General features: G+C 37.9%; 1 protein-coding gene across 3 annotated transcripts in view; it reads left to right on the top strand.

Moving 5' to 3' along the window:
* Nucleotides 1-14,470, top strand: part of LOC126213048 (uncharacterized) — a 372,240-nt gene extending 357,770 nt beyond the window's left edge. For 2 of the 3 annotated variants that reach the window (XR_007541048.1, XR_007541043.1), the window contains exon 4: nt 12,795-14,083. The gene's annotated coding sequence lies outside the window, so the exon portion shown is untranslated. Of the gene's footprint in view, nt 1-12,794; nt 14,084-14,244 lie in introns of those variants that run through there. The other variant, XR_007541047.1, reaches the window with a different exon arrangement.
* Nucleotides 14,471-16,977: the final 2,507 nt, after the last annotated feature.

Raw genomic sequence — 16,977 nt, 5'->3', positions numbered from 1 at the left:
TTACTGGGCCTACTTCAAAGATATTTTATTCCGTACCTGAAAAGTAGCAGTTGCGTCACTATTGGCGATGGCGACATGTGTAATATACTGAGAGGGCGTGTTCATCCCGAGAGAGAAAGTTAAAGTTAGTGTTCAATACTTCGTTATTGACCAGAAGAAATGCACAGTGAATGTCGCACATTTACTACCTATATTAGTATCGTTATGGTGGCTTGATTAACCCATGGGCTGTGATGTCTGTGAACGAGGAACAATAAGTGTGTTTGCTGTGATCTGATGTAGAGCTTCCTCAGTCTGTAGCATGAGCCATTGGTTCGTGTTGCTAAGTTCTTCAGATTAAAGCCTCCCGCGGCTATTACATAATTTCGTGACTTGTTACAATTGGATGAAAGGGAAATGCCGAATTCTGTTGCATTTGCTGTGGCCATTTAGTGTGCTCGAGCATTCGCCTATTCATACCGCTCTACAGATCGGTTAATCGTGTATTGACAGAAGAACATAGTAATAGGGGTGTTTCAGTGTACTTTCGTAAAAACGTTTAGCAACAGGGTTTTGGAGATGTGTAACAAACGAAATAGGTTCAGTGAGATCTGCTAGTACGTGTATTTTTCACTAAGTGCGTTATTCGATATGAGAGAATAGAAGATTCGTCATCAGTGGTACGCACGTCAGAGGAAACGTAAGTCACTTTGTGAGGGAACATGTGTTAAATGTTTGTGTTGATCAAAAGATCAGTTGTTTCTCAGTACAGTATGTGAACAGCAGTGTGTGTGGATTTTTTCCCTGTAGTGAGTTCATAAGGGTTGCACACTGCAGTAGTGGGTATAAATCCATGAAAATGCGGATGAAGAAAGTTTCAAACAAACCGTGCGTTAAAAATGCATGTTAAATGTTATAATGAAAATGTGGTTCACAGTACGAATTCCGTTCTGTCCTTACCATTATTTGTAAGAATACGATTATAAACCTCATGGGTTACAGTACAGGCCCAAAAGAAATTCAGTTGAATATTTATCTAGCAAGATTTCAAGAGCCATCTTATCTTTTTCTCCTTCATGAGTATTGTAGTAAATGGTTTTATTTGGGTTTGGTGAATTAACTTCAGTCTGGTTTTTTTTTTTTTTTTTTTTAAAAAGGCTGTGTCCCATAAATCTCTGGATAGTTTCCCAGCCTGAGATTTAGATATCCTTTTACTTTGTTTTGTGATGATATAACCAGAAAGTTGTGAATCAGTTTTTCCATTGGACATCTTGTGTCCTACCAATTGTTTAAGTTATTTCCTGTGTAGTTGTCCATTTCCTGTGGCCAGTAGAGCGTTGTAAATTTAATATGAGTGTTCTTATGAGAGCCCTCATTTTTCAGATATACAAAACTGTAGTCCTGGACAATTTGAGAACCATTTCAGTCAAAGAAGAAAAAGCAGATGAGATGTGTGCAAAGCCAGGCACCATGGTAAGTGACTTCCTTGTGTATCTCGCTGCTGTTCATTAATTTTTGTGTGCAGGATGGTGTGGTAATAAGCATAATTAATGTTACGTTGCTGGAAGCATGAGAAATTCAGTATAATAATAATAAAACTGTTATCTGTTGATTTAATTTTGTGAATTGAATAAATTGTACAATAATCATGAATCAACAATGTTGCACACATGGCACGTTTCACTACAGTCAAATTTCTATCATGTAGTGAAAAAAAAAAAAAAAAAAAAAACAGAATAATTTAACCATCTGATGTTATAATGTACCCCAATGTTGTCATGGAACAAAAATTGTGTCAAGACTAAAAGAAGGATAAGGGAACATAAATTCCATAAAATCTGTTTCTTTTGGGGGAGCAATTGTTATGGACTTGATGTCCCCCGTTTGCTCTTTTTGAACTTTTGTTCTTAGACAACATTGGGGTGAAGATGATGTCAGATGGTTAAATGATTTTACTTTTTACGCCAGATGATGGAACTTTAACTGCTCCAAAGCCACAATGTGAGCAATAAAGTGTCTGCCCCATAAGAACTCTTTGTGTTGATGTTAAATGTGACATTTCATAACACTACATTAAACTATGGTTTGTGTAGAACTTCACATTGAATGGAGAGGAGAGTTCAATAAATATCCATAAACTAATAATGCACCCCTCAATGGAATTCATGGTATGTTAGCATAGAAAGGGTTTATTCTGATTTGGTATGCTTCTTTTAAATGTCAACTCTTAATGTGCAGCAGAAGAATGGTCACCTTATGGTGCATATCACCAATGTAAAGAAACTTATAAATTGAACCAGTGCAGGTAGCGCATTATTACGTTACATGGAAAATGTGATTTACTTGTTGTAGTTGTTGTTGTTGTAGTTAGTTGAACCCTTCTAATCAAAATAATTAATTTGGAATTGAGTTTGAAAAGATAACTGGTCTCAGAAGTTAGTTTCATGGCAATCTACATCAAAAGCAGTCTTTGAATACGTAAATAAGGCTTCGACACAAGCAACAGCTGTAAAGTTCAGTTTCTGATAAATATCATTAGGAGTTAATTGTTATGCAGTCCAATAGGTGCAAAATGAAGGTCTGTGTTGTCAGCAAAGGTGTGACAGTCATGAGATCACACATTTATTATTGTAACTACCAATGAAAATAAATAGTCAGATGTGCAATCATATCTAACAATTTTTAATGTGATTCTATAAAAGACTGACAGTTCGCAAAAAGTAATAACTAGGTGTTAATGGAATTCCTTGATTTTCATACTGCATTTTGGGTGTAACTGATTGCCAGATGACCTACTGAATTAATAACACAATTTTATACTGCAAATTTCAAATTGTATAGATATCTATTAATACGGGTATAAAGGTGTGAAAACCAAAATTCATATTTATTTCACATAAATACATACTGCAATACGTTATAATTACAGTGCTATGACAATGCATACATCAGTAACCTCACTTATGCTAGGTGGCATATGAGTGGTGGATCTGCCGTCTGCCAATATGGGATAGTAAGCCTTTACTTCATACCAAGATTTGTTTCACAATAAGACCAGAAAATTTTACACATTTAAGTTAGGATATATTTCTTGCCAACATAAACGCAGAATAAAATATATTTAGGACATAAAAAGATTTAATTACAATGAAATGAATACCCATACGTGTTGATATACGTCAACGGGGACGCCGTTCGGCCATTGACCATCTTCTTCCATATGGATGAACAAACAGTGCCCGAACTCTTACGGGAATCTGCAGTAACGCCACAATTAATGAGTATAATGGACAGGGGCACTATGGATAGAGTGCGGGACAATAAGTTGAGAATGTGGGTCTTGCAGGAGACGTGCCAGGGATCAGTCACTGCAGTCGCACTATCCTCTGTGTCTATCCTCTGTGTCTATCCTCTGTGGCTCAGATGTAGAGCGTCTACCATGTAAGCAGGAGATCCTGGGTTCGATTCCCAGTCGGGGCGCACATTTTCATCTGTCCTCGTTGACGTATGTCAATGCCTGTATGCAGCTAAGGGTATTTATTTCATTGTAATTTCATTCTAACGAGCTGCATGGTCACAAATGGTATCTGTTCTTTCGGACATGTCTGAAAGAACAGATACCATCTTCATATACATAAAAAGATTTAAATTTGGCATAAAAAATAATTATTTTTTTTAACTTGTTTTGACTCTGTATGCATCACAAAATGGAAGATCATACATTTGTAACTGTGGAAAATACAGAAGAGTAATTAAGCTAGTAGCATAATAAAAAATGCTGAAAACCATAGTCTGTTACCATTCACTTTTTCATTGATTAGTTAGCACTGGGTTAGTACAGCAACGAGAATAAAATGTTTATCATTCTTCAGTACTTACTACCTCAAAACATTTCAACTTAGAGGCAGTCTGTTCCTAGTTCATGCAGCTGGACCCTTAATTTCTTCACGATTTCTTTCACATCTCCCACTACTACAAATCTGCTATCTAATGTTTTGTGAGATACACAAATTGAAATAAAACAACCTTCAACCACTATGTATACCAGTTCTGTAACTGGCAAAACATATACTGTCAAAGGCAGAGCCACCTGTGAAATGACACATCATAAACTAGCTGTTACATGCACACTATTTGGCTTTTTATATCTGCATGACTACCACCAGGTTATCAGAATGAATGGGCATAGACAGAGGGTGTATACTGGCAAACACAATATCCTGTTGCAGAGCATGTGCTACAACATGACAGTCACGACCTTGGTGCCTGTTTCACCACACATACCATGTGGATTCTTCCCCCAGACACCAGTCTCTCTGAAATCCACTGGTGGGAACTGGCACTACAACATGTTCTTAGTGCTTGCCACCCACCTGGCCTTTATTTAGCTTAATTTCTTCCATCTCAGCATTTCTTCACAGTAACTATTCCTTTCTTCATTACATTTTAGTTTTCTATATCTTTCACTTTCTGACGTGTATATTTTTTTCTGCCCACCTCTCTATCACACACAGTGCTCTTATTAGCTTGTGTATGATGTTTTAGCAGTAATCTGTCTTCCGTACCGTTCTATTTTCCACCTTTTTAGCTCTCAGGTTTTCAAACCTAGTCCAGTGCAGTTTCCAACAATCAGTCTTTCCTTCTCATCCCATCTGGTAATTCACCCATGACGTGGCCTTCCAGGCGACTCCTCTGAACTCTACCCCTTTTCCTAAACCTCTCTAGTCCTTTTCCTTCATACCAAGTGAGGTGGCGCAGTGGACTTGCATTCGGGAGGAAGACGGTTCAAACCTGCATCCGGCCATCCTGATTTAGGTTTTCCTTTATTTCCCTAAATCGCTTCAGGCAAATTCTGGGATAGTTACTTTGAAAGGGCATGGCCGACTTTCTTCCCCATCCTTCCGTAATCCGATGGGACTGATGACCTCGCTGTTTGGCCTCCTCCCCCAAATCGACCAACCCACCAATCCTTTTCCTTTGTTCCCCTTCCTTCCCCTTCAATTCTTCTGCCAGGAGGAGGAGCCAATGGCTCTGAAAGCTTGCATACATAATACCTTCTATATCTGTGTCCGCCTCCCGCTGTTTGGTGAGTAGATTTTGTATCTATCCAGTTACACTGCAAGTTACTTTGTAACTACAATTTTATACTAAGGTTAAATATTTTTACTTTACTCTTTATTGCTTACTACTTGCCTTCAATATGTTTAATTTCCCTGTATGTTTGCATGATATATACACTACTTTAAATGTGTAAAAATTTATGGTAAAAAGTAATGATTTACTTCCCTGTATTGGCAGTTTGCAGCACCATCACTCGCAATCCATCTAGTACAAGGAAGGTTACTTAAGTTGTTCCCCATTATATTCATTTCTATGCTAGCTGTCTGTATGTCACCTCAGCATTGCTTATTTGAATGCAGTAACTTCATGGTCTTATAAGCTGGAAGGACTTGTCACAGTATTGTAATGTTAGTTTTCAAAACTTTTGTCTCTGTATTAATGCATTTCTATACATTTTCGCATTGTGTTGTTAATTTAGCAGGCCATCTGATGCTGGGCTATACCTGAAATGCATTAGGAAATATTTTTAAAAATATATTATAAACAATCGATTATTGACAAGTTTGTTCATAACCAACTCCTAAATTCACATTGTTGTAAATAATATTACAGAAAATTGAAGCCCTGCTTCGTGTGAATTGTGAAGCCTCATTTGCATATGACTTGAAATTTGACAAAATGCAGCCATTTGGAGTGTGGTCAGCTATTGGCTGGCAAACTAACTCGTGGGCCCAAGAATGAAACTGTTGCAAAGATGTTATTCCTGTACTTGAATTTTAATAAATGTAAATGTGCTTCATTATAGATTTTAAAAAGTGAGGTATCAGTTTGGTATTACTTTTGCGAGTAATTTCACAAATGTAATCCACACTCAGCTCTGTGGAAAAATTTAGGAGAATAAGTAAATATAACAAATATTGATAGGGTGGCTAAAGCATAATGACAATTGTTGTGACAGACTGATCTGTGCCATAGCCCAAGGCATATATTGCGTTATAAGGTGCCTCCTTTGTTGTAAGTTGGCAAAGGCACTGAATATTAATTCTTCTTTGTTGTTACATACAGACCTACAGCATAGCCGAATGTATAGATTACTTTGAGAAGTGACAGTTTGATTGTGAGTTGGCAAATCCAACAGATGGTATGTCATGCGAATATTGTAGTTCATTATTATTTTGGCATTTATTTTATGCCAATTTAGTTTTTGGCATGAGGTACTTATTCACCATTTTCATATCGTTATGAGTTAATTCAGATTACCAGGTTCAACATTTGCTTGAAAATACCATTTAAAATACGATTATAACACTGATAGCTTAAAATAAGTCTTTTTAAATTAATTGAAAATTTTAAAGTTCTAAAATCAAAGGTAAGGCGTTTTGTTGAACACTGCTTAACCTTGGAGTTGAACCTCAGAAAATGGCGAGAGACCATGAGATATCTTCCTTCACTTCATGCGCTACTTCAATTACAGTTCTGAATATTTTCATTAAAAGCTGCTGAAATATATTGAAAGTTATTTCTCAGTTTGTGTAGTAAACAGATGCATTTGAGCATTCTCATTGCTGTTCTGACATGGTTCCCATGACCTTTGACAGTTTCCATTTACAAACTATAATACTGAATGCATAAATGGCAGTTCCCATTCTTGAAAAATTATTGTTGTTGTTGTATTATACAAGATTAATTAATACAAATTTCACTTAACAGCAGCATATTGTTGTGTTCCTGTTACCTTGTGCCAAGACACTGAGGGGCAGCCACCTTGCATACACTGCAGTGCTACATCGTGGTCTCCAGCATTTCCATCAACCGTGTTATCTCCATTCAAAAATTTTGTTGGCACACCAATTATGTGTAATCTCAACTTACGTCCATACCAGTTTACTAATTTTCCTTCAGACCTGTCTGTCAGTGTTTCATTTCTCCCAGTTGTAGCTCTTAATTCATCATTAGTTTCCTTCTGGCTTCTTGTAATTCTGGTACTGTTGTCTAATAATGCATTTGAGGTCAGCGTGTAAAATCCATAATTGTAATCCATAGCATAGGACAGAGTCAACTATTAAGTCACACAATCTTTCCCTATTGTTATAAAAGGTTCTTGTTACACCAAAAAAAAAATCCATACACCCTATTACTTTTGTGTTTCATTGTATTGTGTGTTCTCTACTACCTGATCCACTTTTGTCGTTATGTGCCCTGTAGATGCTTAAATTGTTGGACCTATCTCACAGCCACTCTGTAATTGGCATGTAATTCAAATCTAGTGCCACTGTTCACTACCAAATATTCAGTTTTTGTCAGAATCCTTTGGAGTTCCCATTTCTGATATATACCTAAAATGGATGGATTTGGAAGATAATATGCACCTTTAGCTACATAGCCTGGTTGCCAGAAAAACTTAATGAAAACACCTCTACATCACATTCCTCCACAGCTGTCCCCTTTTGGTGACTTAAATAGTTTTCATAACACTTACTTTATTTTAATTTGTACCTGTATATCTCTGCATATTTCAGTAGTAGTGTGTAAAAGATGGAACTACATCTACATCTTCGAGAACCTCTGACAGTTTTGTTCTAGGAACTGTGTCATAAGCTTTAACCGAAATTGCAAAGCCCATGTATAACTCTTTTCCTATTGCTATTGAGTTCTCCATTAGCTGTTGTAAAATAGAGGCTTCCCTACAGGATATGTTCTGCCTAAACCTACTTTGGTCTTCCCAGTATGGTGGGCAACACTGTCTTACTCTCTTCTCCATAATTTTGCAAAATATATTGCTCATTGTGAAGTTCACACTAATGCCTCTTAGGAAGTAGTGTCTCTTCCATTCCTTTCCTTGAAAGTATAAACCATCTATGATGGTGCTTCAGTCCGTTGATAACACTATCTCATAAAATGCATTTTCCTTTTTATTATTTGATGTCCTTCAGCTTTCAATAGTACTTCCACAGTAATATTTTCAGAACCAGAAGAGAATATAATCATGTATCAGGGTGTATATGACCTGGGAAATTCAGGAAAAACCTGGGAATTTTTTCACCCGGGGGAAAACCCGGGAATCTGGAAAAAAACAATGAGCCCTTCAAGCCGAATTATGCATTTTAGTATAGTTTACGAAATTACGATGCCCTTGGTAGTATCCTCTGATGCCCTGTTTCTTTTATGGTGTAATGTAAGCTCTCTTAGCACTTCATACATACGAACATGCAGGCTTCCTACACCACTGCAGCTGTGCACGCGCAATAATGCCTGTTTTCTGGCGCTCACTGGCAACTTGTAAATCGAACCTATGTCTAACAGTCTCCGGATAGTATTGCGAACGGTGGTTCGAAATGTGTTACTTTCAAAGTAAATTTCTTTTTATGCAAGATGAATTATGTTACGTGTGAGAAAGTGAGATTAATTTCTAAATCACAGAGCATTTAAAACTGAAGACTTTGAGGACCAGCCACTTACAAGCATTTCAAGCCCAGACAATTATGTCATATAATATTAAATTTCCTGGCACGTTTGTGTGATGTATGTTCAAGTATAACACACGCAAAAAAGATCAATATTACATGTGAAAGCTTAGCTTCTGTTGTAGCTTGTTAATTGTAGAGACTAATATTATATGTGAAAGCTTAGCTTTTCTTGTAGCTATAATATGTATATTAATGTAAACCTCTAACTTTTCACCTCTGTGTATTTGCGCTACGTAACCAGTGATCTTGCTATTGGCTGACTGTAACATTTGTCCTATGCTCTGAATATCTGCTGTCATCAGCTGCCAAGATCATGTGGCACGAGATATGATTGGCACACACAAGGACATCGCAACCTCAGTTTCAACGCTCGGGAAACTAACATGCTGTGGTTGGTGCAATTTGAATTAAGACTTTCATAATACGAAAATATGCAGCGTGTATGTTGCTGCAAATCAAAGGTCCTTCCAAAACTTCTTTTTTTCCCTTCACTAAAAGTCTCTCTCTATTTCTCCCCCCACGCCCCCCCCCCCCCCCATCCCCCCTCCCCCGGGAAGTTCTACGCGAGTGTGTAACATTAACCATTCAAAATATTGATAAGTTTTACAGTTCCTCTGGAAAATCTATGGAAAACCTACTGTCACTAGGCACGGAAAAAGCATATTTTTTAAACTGGATATCCGGGAAAAACCCGGGCATTTTTTCCTTGTCCCCATATACACCCGGTGTATTTTTTTGTCGAGAAACTTGTTGCCTTCAAAAGAATTCCATTAGGTAGTCTTTAAGTCAATATGTATCCCTTCTGTCCCTTACAGACTAGACCCAAAACTTTCCTCTGTCACTTTGTATCTCATATTTACCATTCTGAATGAAAATAACCCATGATTACTGTCTGCGTTGGCTCGCAAAAAATAGGAAGTTTGTTTTTACAATTTTAATACTTTCTTCCACTGTCATTCAAACATTTCATCACCATGTACATTCCATCTATGTTGCCATTCCATTTGGAAACTTCTTGTGTGTTCAGTTTTTAATTTAGTTTTCTTAATGCTTGGCAGAGGTTTTCTTTCAAATGAGTCTGAAAACCTGGTCTACTACATTAAGGTTTTAGTGTGCATCCTCAACTGTTGTACAATGGAATGAGATAGGATGTCTAGCTGCCAGGTATCTAGAAAGTAAAACTTTTTGGTGTGTGCCCAGTACAAAATAACATTAAACAACATGAAATTACATTTTATGCTTCCTTGTGTAATCATTATGTTCATTTACATACATTACACCATAGTAGCATGTCACAGTTTTCATTAAAAATGTTTGAAATGTCTTTCATACTCCTGCTACAGATTTTCTGCTGGCACATGAATTGTGTATTAATATTGTCACACAGTTGAACTGCATGGTGTATTAAATGTTAATAACAACCACCACAACCATGTTTCAAGTACATTCGTTACACCAAAACCAGTTTCATTGTAAATGAGTATCTCCAGGTGGCATTGAAAATATGCCAATAGTGTTCAGAACTAATTTTTGCAGACTGGCAGAAATTTATTGATGTGACTGAAAAATGTGTATTCACCATGTAATCCAGTCAGAGAAGGAAAATGAGGGGAACAAAATTGGGTAGTCACAAATTTTTGCACATTACTAGGAAAGAGTGTCCTGAAAACTATACTGAAAATCCTGTCCAGTGATGTGTGTGCATTGGAGTGGAGGGGAGGGGTTGTTTAAAGAAAACTTTTTTATAATTTGTGGGATAACTTGAACAGTGCAGCTTGCAGTAAAAATGTTTACCAGTACAAATTTAAAATTTGCTACCAAAAAAGGTTTTGTTTCTTCAGGACTAATAGTTTGTGTTGCAGGGGTTAGAAAAATTGCAACATTATGAAAATGATTGTTCTAAAGATGTAGAAATTCATGTTTACCTTGAAATTAAATGGGTTAAAAACAAAAATTAAATGTGTGTACCACATCTAAGAACAGTAGTTTTATTTATGGATAAATTGTTCCATGTGTGTTACTGTGTGGAGGTGGGAAGAATATGTGGTAGAAGTGCATGGGAAGCAAGGTTGCTGCATTGTGTTCATGCACTTTCCTTCTTCATTAGTATGTAAGCTGAAAGTCGAGCAAGTGATTACTGTTAATGTTAATTCAAGTAACGCATTTGGACAGAATCATCACGGCTGAAGCACTCCCAAAACCTGAATAGGTGCAGAGGATTTTTGTGTCCCCACAACAGAATGAGATCAACTAGGTGTTACAGAATTTGTTATTTTAACATAATGATGTTTTAAGGAACATCTTTTTCTCATTTGTTGAATACAAAAGCCGTTCAGACTGTGAGGCGGAGGTCTTCCTGGTCTCGACTCATGAACCGTGGGGTGAACTTGGCAGCAACACGATGCATCCCAAAATGCTGTGTCAGTGTTTCGTGACATGATCCTACCGAAATGTTACATTCTTCTGCAATGTCTGACAGTAAGTCTTGATTGGCACACACAGTTTTGTTGAAGTTCCTGATAGGAGCGTCGTCAGCAGGCTTCGAAGGGCGTCCTGAATGAGGGTCATCTTTAACTTCTGTCCGGCTAGTTTTAAACTGTGTGAACTACTTGTAACATTGAGTATGGCTTAAGCACGCGTCACTGTGCGTTTTCTGCAACATTTTATATGTATCTGTAAAGGTTTTCTTGAGTTTCACGCAAAATTTAAAGCAGACATGTGGCTCCTCTTAACTCTGCCACCTCGAAATTTGCAAAGTATGTGACACAACATGCTACTCAATATAGCACTGAACAGTAACTAGCAGACATACATCAACGAACGTTCTGGCAGTTACGCATTAAACACAGCATGTGCAGAGATGCCAACCACATTTCGCTCCAACGCATTATTGGCGTGAAATTACGAACGTTCCGCAGTATTCCGAACAGACCTCCTATTTCGTAATAATATAAAGTCTGTAGGACACTACTAAAGAATAAGGCAGCATTTCAAGGTGCAGCTTTAAGGCTACCTACTTCCTCTTTGAAAACATCACATGATATCAACATTCTCAAACGTTGACAGCTATATGAAATGTGTCTGAGAAAATATTAAGTTCTTCCTTATACTTGAAATTATTATATACATTACTGAAAAAATACATATTTCCATCTTTTAGGGTGGGTGTACCTCAGAATCTTTAAAAGAACTGGACCCAGTTTGAGATCTTTCAGTTACTCTCCATTGGTGTAACAACAGATAAACTACTTTATGTGCGGCATCACAGATTCCACTTACATTGCACTCTGTATGTTTCAGAAGTGACTGTAATGGCAGAGATGAAAGCTGAGAGAGGGAGTTTTGTGAGCGACCTGCGCATGCTGCTGGAAGCTTAAAATGGCACAGACGTGACTCTGGCGCCCAGGGGCTCGGAGCAGTCAGCACAGTCACATCTTGCCAGGGAGGAGCCCAGTCTTCGAAGCCATGTTGTGTTTCTTGCATGTCACTTCACAACATGGCTGCGAACACGGGGCTTCTTGCTGGCATGTCGCAGATTGAGATGCAAGAAGCATGCAGCAGATGTAACTGACATAAGAGAAGCTCCCTTACAGCAGTTGTGAAACAGTCCCTAACCATACCGTAACCTGCATTATAGTCCAGCAACACTGTGGACTGAACTATCCAAAATAACAGCAAGTGTGTGACATTGGGATATGGAGTATCTTGCGTGGATTATTTTGCCATATCTTGACCCTGAATATTTATAAAAGAAATAACCCGCAATAATAAAAAAACTACACATCTTTCATTAATTGCAGCTAAAGGATAATTTGAAACATAATACAAAAGACTAAATATCATAATGTCAATCAGATGCATTTAGGACTAATAATTCTTGTTCGTATTTCCCTTTGTGATATCATACACTGAAGAGCCAAAGAAATTGGTACACCTGCTTAATATCTTTTAGGGCTCTCGAGAGCATGCAAATGCGCTGCAGCGTGACATGGCGTGGACTACACTAACATCTGTAGTAGTGCTCGACAGAACTGACACCACGAATGTTGCAGGGCTGTCCATAAGAGTGTAAGGGGTGGAGATCTCTTCTGAACAGCGCGTTGCAAGGCATCCCAGATATGCTCAATAATGTTCATCTCTGAGAAGTTTGATGGCCAGCAGAAGTGTTTAAACTCGGAAGAGTGTTCCTGGAACCACTCCAGCAATTCTGTTTGTGTGGGGTGTCACATTGTCCTGATGGAACTGCTCAAGTCTATCGGAATGCACAATAGACATAAATGGATGCAGGTAATCAGACAGGATGCTTACTTACATGTCAGCTGTTATAATTGATGCACCGGGGGCCCCACGTCACTTCAACTGCATATGCCCCACACCATTAGAGAGCCTCCATCAGCTTGAACAGTCCCCTGCTGACATGCAGCATGGTTTCATAAGGTTGTCTCCATACACGTCCATCAGATCGATAAGATTTGAAACGTCCAACTAGGCAATGTGTTTCCAGTCATCGACGACGAGCGTCAGACCACCAAAAGTTTGCGGTCTGCACAATCTTGACCTAGTGCACAGCTTTGCTCAGCTTGTGGGATAGCGTGGCTCGACTGTGAAATGCGCCTTTCGGCTCCTCTCTCTGGCTACAGTATGCTGTTGTCCACAGTGACACTGGCGTTGCCCTTGGGGCTTCATGTAAGGCAACTGAAACAGTCTGTCATTGTTGTCAGGCCCAGGCGAGCGTGAAGCTTTGTTGAGGGCCCAGCATTGAAATCTGCAGCAATTTGTGGAAGGGTTACACCTCAGTCACCTTGAATGATCCTCTCCAGTTGTCTTTGGTCCCATTCTTGCAGTATCTTATTCCAGCCACAGAGATTTGATGTTTTACCGAATCCCTGATATTCACAGTATACACATGAAATGGTCTTTTGGGAAAATCCCCGTTTCGTCTCGGAGACGCTGTCCCAACGGTCGTCACCCGACTATAACACCATGTTCAAACTCACTTAAATCTTGATAACCTGCCATTGTAGCAGCAGTAACAGATCTAACAACTGCACCAGACACTTGTTGCCTTAAATAGGCGTTGCTGACTGTAGCGTCGTAATCTACCTGTTTACATATCTCTGTATTTGAATACACATGCCTATTCAAGTTTCTTTGGTGCTTCAGTGTACATCTAGCAACAGCCAAATCCAAAAGCGTCAATGGAGAGCTTACTAAGAGTGTAGTTCTCCTGCTCGTCAACAAACAAAATTACTCAGATGTGCTGTAATATGTTAATTTGTCTTTAAGTTTAATTGATGTTGGTCAACTTCACCATGAGGAAAGTAAAGTTGCCCGGTCATTGCAAGAGCGAAGCTGTGTGCAGGTGTAGATATACCTGCAGTTGCAGGGAGTGAGAAATGTTTTTTGTGCTGCCAACTCATAGGCATGTATGCCTCATACAGATCAGCTGCTATTGTATAAATTTGAAATGGAAGTAACATGACTTCGCCATTGTGCATTACAGAGGCTGTCCCCTTCAAATGTGATACATACTTGTAGCAAGGAATATGAAATAAAATTGACACTATTCCGATAAATTATTCTGTTTTTTTTTTTTTTTTTTTTTTTTTTAAAATCTTTATTATATGTATATGCAATATGTTGTCTGCAAGCATCATCTAGAGGATTTATTCCTTGAACACCTTCAGCTAATCTTTTTTCTGATTTTGTTCCTGGATCACAACAATTATGACCAGAGGGATGCATTTCGAATGGTAATTTATTAATTAAAGTATTAACTAATACTTTTCCATATTATTCATTTTTCTAAAATGTATGTGACAAGTTACTGAAAAATGTAATCAAATATGGAATTCCTTTTGGATTGTTGATAATAAAAACACTAAATCTATTTCTTAACATTTGTGTTATTCCCACAAATAACTGCTGACCTATCAGTTAAATCTCTAACATCATTCATCCAAACATATTCAGTTGGTTTTACTGTATGTTTTTTTAATTAAATCTTCACCTAGTTTTTCATTTTCTTATGAAGACTCTGTATTTGATTGTAATAGTCTTAAATTTGGGAAGTGGTCATGAACACTTTATTGTATCACCTCACTATATTTAAAAGCTTTACTTAATTTCATTTTATTTGTATTCCTTTCAGAATATAATGGTCTTCAATGGTACAAAATATCTGCATAATATGATAAATGAACACAATCAAACTTTTTACCCATATCATGTATGGCAATGTGTTCTTTAATTAACGGTCTCATTAATGGTATAGTAGAAGTAAAATGATATTCAAGATAACGAGTTTGTTTGCGTAGTCATCCTGCACAGCCAGCACAGAAATATTTGTTTTGTAAATAACAAACGCCTACTCTAGCTGCATTGTATTTTCTCTCTCCCAGGTGCATTTCACAGCATGTGACTAGATGGCAGAAAGCGCAGATACCAACGGAAAATGCGAAGAACTGTAACTAATCATTTCTGTACATAAAAAGAGAAGATAACTGTTTTATAATCTACGAATAATGCATATCAAAAGAAAACTGTATCAATGTAGATTCCACTGATGATAAAGTGTAACAGATGAAATGCATCTGGAAGAAATAAAATGCAGTGCAGCAAGAGGAGTCTTTTTATTTATGAAGCAGACATTCACGAAGTTTAATAAAAATTTGTAATCGTTCCTTATATTCTAGAAGGCTTTTAAATATGAGTACAATTACTGTTATTAATCAGTCAGTCATGTGCTCACACAAATAACGCGACAACATTTCATGGGATGATTACATTGTCACAACTTAGGGATCACTAAGGGTGGCAGCAATCTGAAACAGAGAACAGTTGACATGAAATGTTTCGAACTGTGCTGACTCTGGGGGCCGCAGCTGACTTACCACGCTCTTACTATAACTAGTATGTTAAAAACTAAACTAAACTCCGCCCGAACAGGACTGTGAAGGCCCAGCGGTACTGCCCGGCCGCCGTGTCGTCCTCAGCTCGTATGCATCACCGAGTGTGGATATGGAGGGTCGTGTGGTCAACACACCTCTTTCCCGCCCGTACGTCAGTTTATGTAAAGAATCTGTTGGGGGTTCGTAACATATTAATTTATGTTACCAATTAATAATAAAGCAAGTACATATGCAGCCTGAGGTGCCTGTTCAGAATGGCAGTATTGGCTCTTGAGTAAAAGAGTTGGACGACCACTGTTCTAGACGGAGACCAAGGACTGAATACAGTGAGGGAGTACGAATAGATGTGTGTTGCAGTTATTGGGCGGTGACGGCAATGCACACAGAAGCTAGGCTAATATGGAGAGCTATATCGATCCAGTCTTTTGTCTTAAATCAACACAACAAATGCTGTAGTGATAATGGGGATGTGTGTTGTTGCGCATTCTCTTCCTGATCCTAATAGACAGTGTAGTTTCACAGTATCCAGTTTTCTTGTCAGCATAATTTTAAATATGATACAAAATTTCTGTTGAGCATAATGAATTTGGTGTATGGCACTGTACACACCCGTCCAGTAACACATGGCACCTACAGTTCATTGACGATGAATAGTGTGACATTTTTTGTGGGAACTTGGATTACAGGAGAGAGTGTGACTGGATGCCCTGTGATATCCCTGGAGACTCTGAAATATGCTCACTATTTTTATGTACTTGAATTTAGCATATTTTGTAACAGTACTCACTTTTCTGTGGATGTTTATAAGATGATATTTGACTTTTTTGTGTTGGCTTCAGTCGTCTAGTGAAAGTATGATTCCATAATGCTGTTTCGTCGGCTGCGGAAATGTCCTGGTTCAATGCATTTGCCTCATTTTTGGTGCTTCAAATACCATTTTTCCGAATGTGCTTCCTTCTTGATGTTTATATAAAAAAGTACTAGAATAACTCATTTTTGCTGGTCACTTGCAAATTATTGTATCGGGGACCTGTACATTGTTCCACCATCACACACAGTGTGTTCACTGGCGACTGACTACGGTCAAAGACGACTCCAGCATCAAAGACATTTCACACAACACACAAGCTTCCACTTGTAACCAGTCTCTCTGATATTATTTGTCACATCTACTAATATTAATCAATATGCTGTCACACTCGAACGTATAAGCAAATTAGCATAAAATAAGGCAAATTACAATTCACAAAAAATATTCTGACAAAAATATAAGAAAACATTTACAACCTCCCTCATTAGATTTGGTATCGACAAATCAGGTAGAAAATAACACATCTCCGAGATACATTACAACTCGGATAATTAAGTCTTTCGGGCAGGGGATATAGCTTCTCAGATGACTCCTCCGTCTGGAAATGGTTTGGGAAGATATGTTTGAATACATCAAGTCTTCTTTTTAAGACTTGTAGCAAACCGAAAAAAACCTCTCATAACTTTTTAAGTAGCTGTTATGTAGAATTAACTACTTTCATTGCTACAATTATTACATCTGGATACAC

Source organism: Schistocerca nitens, chromosome 11 (genome assembly GCF_023898315.1).
Source record: "Schistocerca nitens isolate TAMUIC-IGC-003100 chromosome 11, iqSchNite1.1, whole genome shotgun sequence".
NCBI lineage: Eukaryota > Metazoa > Arthropoda > Insecta > Orthoptera > Acrididae > Schistocerca > Schistocerca nitens.
The sequence above is the reverse complement of the archived record's forward strand: the minus strand, read 5'-3'. Positions and strand labels throughout refer to the sequence as shown.